At 39.5% G+C, this 6,679-nt stretch overlaps 1 protein-coding gene across 5 annotated transcripts in view; it reads right to left on the minus strand.

The window, feature by feature from the left end:
* NCK1 (NCK adaptor protein 1) overlaps positions 1-6,628 on the minus strand; it is an 82,152-nt gene extending 75,524 nt beyond the window's left edge. For 2 of the 5 annotated variants that reach the window (XM_070375864.1, XM_070375854.1), the window contains exon 1: positions 6,087-6,457. The gene's annotated coding sequence lies outside the window, so the exon portion shown is untranslated. Of the gene's footprint in view, positions 1-6,086; positions 6,458-6,479 lie in introns of those variants that run through there. The other 3 variants (XM_070375845.1, XM_005889891.3, XM_070375860.1) reach the window with 3 other exon arrangements.
* Positions 6,629-6,679: the final 51 nt, after the last annotated feature.

Consider the following 6,679-nt stretch of genomic DNA (forward strand, 5'->3'; position numbering starts at 1 on the left):
GCAGCCAAATTTTCAGCACTGGAGCAGATTTTCGTTTCCCTTCACAAACCTGACCCAAGAGGAAAACACCTCCTGGACATCAATCAGGGTTTTCTTTAAAAATGGCTCACTTAGGCCACCATCAAGTCTTTAAGTCCCCATCAATTCAGACTTTCACTCTCTAGATAACATCCAAGGATTACTGACACTTAAGTAAGCCTCCAAATGAAAAGCTGGAAACCAATTTAGAAGCAAAGAGGCTGTAAAAAGAAAAAAAAGTTTTGTTTTTTTTTAAATTATACTCAGAAATTAAAGACAAGGCATCCATGACACAAACCCAAGATGTGCTCTATAAAAGAGAAATTTTAAGAGAAAAACAACTCTTGGAAAATCAAAATCTTCACAACAAAAAAAGGAAAATTCAACACCAGGCTTAGGAAATAAACTTAACAGAGTCCCAGATAAAATAGAGCAAAAAGACTAGGAGGTGAAAAGCAAAAGAAAAAGAAAGTATTAGAGGACTAGTCTAAGAGATCCAAACAAATAACAGAAGTTTCATAGAGAGAGGAGATACAAACAGGAGAAGAGGAAACCACTGTTATGAACTGAATTGTGTCCTGTCAAAATTCGTACGTTGAAGCCCTAGCCCCCAACGAGACTGCATCTGGAAATACAACCTTTGGTTAAAAGAGGTCATAAGGGTGGGGCCCTAATCCAACAGGACTGGTATCCTCCTAAGAGGAGGAAAGATACAGTTCTCTCCACAGAAGGCCCTGTAAGGACACAGTGAAAAGGCAGCTGTCTACAAACCAAGAAGCAAACTCATCAGAAACCAATCCCAGTGGCACCTTGATCTCCAGCCTCCAGAACTGTGAGAAAATTAGTACCGTTATTTAAAACAAATAGTCTGTGGTATTTTGTTATGGCAGTCCTAGGCAATTAATCTAACCATCAATTAAGAAATTAAAGAAAAATTACCAGAACTGATGAACATAATTTGGTAGATTTGGAGGGCACAATGAATAACATCTAGGGAAATGCACAAAACTAGATGTATTTCATGGAAGTATGCCAAGTCACAGTCTCATGAAATTAAAAAAACTACAAAATGGCCAAAAGCATTAGGATCAGAAATCAGAATGTCTTCAGAATTCCTAAAACTGTTATAAACTAGAAAACAACAGAGAGATGCCTTCAGAATTTCTAAGGGAAATTATTTCCAATCTACAATACATTACTCAACCAACCAAATCAGTGGGAAGACCTACATAAATAAATGAAGGAGGGGTTATTAATACAGATCTCAACTTTTCACAGGAATCTACTGTGCAATATAACCCATCAAAATGAGTGGGGTCAAACCAATAAAAAAAATTATGATTCACAGAAAATAAGAAATTTAAGGCAAAGGGAATAGTTTTATGGTAATGGGGGAAATTCCAGGAAACTACTATAGACCAGCTAAAGAACTAGTTTGATCAAGTGCAAAAACTGGTAGACAAAAATAGAGCATTCTACTCCCACATATACACACACACACACACACACACACACACACTCAAAAGAAATAAGGGTGTATGTCCACTAAAAGAGTTTTAAGTAAATGTTCACAGCTGCTTTATTCATAACTGCTTTAAAAAAATGTAAATAAGTATTCATTAATGGTGATTTTTCCCCCATATTTATTCATCCGACAAAATACAGTCATCAGTGAATAAGACCAACTACTTCTGCACCCAGCATCATGAGTGAATCCACAAACAAAAAGTTAAGTATAAGCAGCCACAAAAGAGTATATACAGTATGGTTCCACTTACATTAAGTTCAAGAACAGGTAAAAATAATCTATGGTAATACAGGTGAAAACAGTGATTACTTTGGGAGGCAAGAGGCACAGATTGGGAGGAAGCAGGAGAAAGCGTTCTGGAGCACTGGGAATGTTCTATACTTCGACCGGGGTGATGGTAATATGATGCCTACAAATGGAAAAATTCATTATGGATACACTGAAATTTGGGCACCTTACAATTTAAAAAAATGTAACAATACTGTCTCTAAACAAGTTTTTAAAGAAATCAATGGACTTTTCAAATGGATCCCACAACAGGAACTAATCAAAAGGAAAATTTTCTAAGGCCTTATACACAAAGACCTTTATTTCAAAGTTATTTATAATAGGTTAAAAAAAAAAAAAATAGGAATAACACTAAAAAAACGAGTGCCATGCAAACTCTAGATTTCTCTGGCATAGGAGAGAAATTATTTGATGTGTTTTTATTACTAGCAGCCAAACTTAATACTTATTACCCTAAGGAAGCTATCTGCCAGACAGGTTCACAGGCTACAAGGCAAAAAGGAGCTTGACTATTCGAGCAGCCTAAAGGAAAAAGATAACGACAAGAGATGCAGATAGAAGCTGGCAAAAGCTAAATTATGGAAAGTTTCACAGGGCTTTCTAAGAACACGTGGAAAGAAAAATGAGGAAAAAAAACCTGACTTCCCAGGCAGCAAATTGAGAGGTGGTACAGAAGTGTTCCTAAAATGTACCTATACTGTATCTGGAAGTGATCATGCATTTCCAAAAACTTTTCCAATGCGTTGTTTAATTAATAAACTGTTTTCATAATATACCTGGAATAGGCATGAAGTACAAGGAATATTAAATTCTTTGTTCTATTTATTATCTGAACTAAGTGCAACATGATTTTGAAGCATGTACTGAGACTTTTGGAAGGCTGGTTCACCAAGAAAAAAAAAAACCTTTCTAGATGCATTCATTTTTTAAAAACATTTCCCCAAGCCATAACCTCACTGCTTTATTCAACTGGTCTGTTTGAACAGAAATTACTCACAGCACATTTATCCAATTTAGCACTCCTTAAGTACAATTTCAGGAATAAAGAACAAGAGAATCAGTGTTTCAACAGTTTATTTTAGCAGATAATTTATTTAAACAAATAAAAATAAGCCATTCACAAACAACCAAAAAATAAAACAAAAATAGCTTCTAATTTGTTTCAGGCCAAAAATGTCAAGCATACTCTCCTGAGATATTTCACCTAATTTATCTATGCTACTTGTCTTGTTACATAAATATTAAGAAAAATACCGAAGAAACTCTCTGCGGCTGTTTTTAACAGAAATTTTAGAGTTGGGGGAGGGGCAGAGTGTGAAGAACAAACATACAAAAGCTCTCCAACTTTCCAAGTGGAACAAATGATTTTCAGAATGTTCTGCTCAATAAACAAATTGCTCAATAATCTGGTTCTTGACAGAACAAAATGAAAAAATAGCAAAAGTGTTCCTGTTCTATCAAAAAGAGCATTTAGTTAGATCAATACACTCAGATGCCTTACAAGTAATACATCGTTCACATTTACTTTCAAGGCTCCCAAAGAGTTTCTCTTTTTCAAGAGATTCAAACTAAAATCCAACAGTAAAACTTGTAAGAGATTCACTTTTAATGGGTCATAGGACTCAACAGTGGACACACCAATATTATTTTAGTTAATGCTGTTACCATACCCAACAAGCTAGAGAAAGACTTCATGTAGACTTTAAATCACTGTTTCAATGATCCAAACAAGTCAGGTCATAAAGGTTCCCCTCCCCTCATACAGAAGTTCTGAATCTAATTAATACACAAAATGCAAAGTCATGTGAAGCAAACAATACAAAACGACACTGCAAGAGATGAAAAGAAGTACAGTTTCATAAGAATAAACACAGTTTTTTTTTTTTTTTTTTAATATAGAGAACTTGAGTTAGGAAACCAAGTAGGAAATTAAGGTTTAAGTCAGCTCTGCCAGGGTCACTAGGTGAATTTCAGTCAACTTAGTCTGTATGGATTACATTTTCCCTATGTATAAAATGGAAGGATGGATTCCAACATTCCCACAATATTGTTCCATAGTATTACAATACAAGTCCACATATTAAAAACCAAAGAAATGATAAAACAGGGCTGTGGGTTCAAAGGAAAGCAACAACACAGAGAACAGAAAGATCTAGAAGGCTGTGCGCACGGACCAAATATGAAATGTCAACAAAATCTGACTTTACTTGCCACTTAATTTAAGGAGGAAAATTTCTTTTAAAAAATACTAGCAATGGCAACCCACTCCAGTGTTCTTGCCAGGAGAATCCCAGGGACGGGGGAGCCTGGTGGGCTGCCGTCTAAGGGGTCGCACAGAGTCAGACACGACTGAAGTGACTTAGCAGCAGCAATAAATAGGCAGTCAAAGTGTCAACAGACATGAAGGCAGAAAAATACACAATCTAGATAAGAACAAGAGATTGGTTTGTGTTCGGATGGACAGCTCCTATAGAGAATTACTGTTATCATCAGAAAAAACAGGTTTTGAGCAGACTGTTAGAAGGCTGGGAATTCTGAACTATACCCTCAATAACAGGGAACTAATGCTGGTTTAACAGTGAGGGCGGGTGGAAGCACTATTTTAGAACAAGGCAGAAGCCAGAACATACAAAGCAGGGAGAAAAGAGGCAGAAAATCCGGTTAAAAGCTACTGGGGGAAAAAAGAAACGAGTGGTTAGAACAGCTATCTGAAAGAAATTTCAGAAAATGGCTGACAAAAATTGGGCAATGTTATGTGGTGAGAGGAAGTCTAAGATAAAACCAGGGCTTATGCCTGGGTAGTTTAAGGCATGATAAATATCACCAAAACAATGTCAGCATATGGAATCAGTTTTGAAGGAAGACTATAAATTATATCTTTCAAATAAAGTGAGGAACAGACAGAATTGTTGCCTTATTAAATAATCTTTGAATGTCATTTCTGGCCCTGTCAGTTGTCTTCCTAAAACAGCACAGCAAAGTATTGACAGAGAATTTGTTAAATGCTTAGTGATTTCAAGAGTTTCCTCCAATTCTACTTATTGACTAAGAAAATCATTTAGTCTTCTGGTGTAGGCAGAAAAATATCTGGTATTTTTCCATATTACAAAGGGAAATAAATTGTAAAAATTGTTAAACTATAAAAGAATAAAATAGACAGGATATGGATTTATTAAGTCTTCCTGACAAGTGATTTCTAACAACATTTGCATCAAATCTACCTTGAGTTTTGGCAGGGAAGTTCTCAAAGGTGCAAAAATCCAGTGGCCTAAAATATATTTCAATATCTAACAAAACCTACCATGTATGTTTCAAGTTTTATTTTCAAGGACCTGAAAGCACTAGTAAAATCTAGACTAAATATTTAGAAAAACAAACACACAAGTTTAAAATGTAACATGAAAAAGCACAGCTGAGAAATCTTGAACATTCTGCAAACTGTTCACAATTTTCCAAAGAAGAAGATGGTAAAGTTTGCCATGAAAATGAAATAAAACTATTAATCAACCAATTCGTAGTTCTCGAGTTTCTATTAAACTATGAGTGGGATACCTATTTAAGAACTGAACATTACTGACAATTACCAAACAGAACCTTCTCCTTGGATAATTTTCCCATTTACTCTGTAAAGTCCCTGAAGGTTGAGACACAGCGCTTTCCATCTGCTTAATAAACTGTATGGTTGGTCTTTCTTACATCTACCAAAATAAGATTTTTAAAATGAATACCTCTTGCAACACTTACTCGTCCTGACTGGACAGTGAGTTTTTTTTGCTCACCACCCAAGATAGGGATAGAAATTTCTCCTTCAACTCATCCTTTCCTAACTCCCATGGTTTCTTGCCAAAGTTAACAGGCAGAATTATTTTTAAGTAACTAGTTCATTAGTGTGACACTAAACTGGGCGTCTAAAAAGAAAGGGTTCTCAGTCCCGCACAAAATTCAGCTTCCCGAGCTTCTAATGGCAAACTTTTGTGGATACACATAAGAAAGGTTACAAAAATCAACTATCAAGATACATTTTTTCCCCCGGATATATTACAACTCAAGTCAAAAGCTTACAGCCCAAGTAACTCACGTACGAATCCATAATATTAAAATAACCCAGATTTCCCGACGAGGGAAACGGCAGGGGGCTGGGTGGGGGGGAGGGGCGGGAGGCGCATCCCGAGGATGTCCATCCTGCGCACCCGGAACGGCTCCCTCCCACTCCTAGAGGTAAGCGTCCCCACCACCACCACCACGTCCCTACCTCCGCGGCCTCGGAATGCGCCACAAAGCCGTCAGGACTTTTAGAGAGGAAAAGAAAGGAGAAGGGTGCACGCCACACACTCGACCTCCCAGTCTCCGGGGGCGGCCGGCCGCAGCGGTCACCCGGACCCGACGCTCCAGAGAGGGACAGGAAGGTCGTAGGACTACGCCGCCCAGGGCAGTGGCCGGAGGGTCGCGCAAAGCCGCGAGGCAAAAAGCCCAGGCCCGACCAAGCGGCCTCCCCGCCCCCTCCGGCTTAGCTCCGGGCCGGCAGACGGCGCCCCGGGAGCTAACTTCAGCAGGGAAGAGGAAGCACCGCGAGTAACGGGCTATGTGGATTCCCCGGACGAGAAAAGCCTGTCTTTGCGTCTGCCTGCAGGCAGGACCGTCTCACCTCCCCTCTGCCGAGCCCGGGCGGCGCCAGCTCACTTGAGGAGGGCAGGGACGCCGCCACGGCCGCCGCGATGGCCGTTACGGCACGAGGCCTCCGCTCTGCCGCCGCGTAGCTCTGGGGAGAGGGGCGGGGCGCGCGCGGCGGGAGGGCGGGGCTGCAGCGCCGACTGGTCGCGAGGCCCTGGGCGGACCCGCGCGGAC

This window comes from Bos mutus, chromosome 1 (assembly GCF_027580195.1).
Source record: "Bos mutus isolate GX-2022 chromosome 1, NWIPB_WYAK_1.1, whole genome shotgun sequence".
NCBI classification, from domain to species: Eukaryota; Metazoa; Chordata; class Mammalia; order Artiodactyla; family Bovidae; genus Bos; species Bos mutus.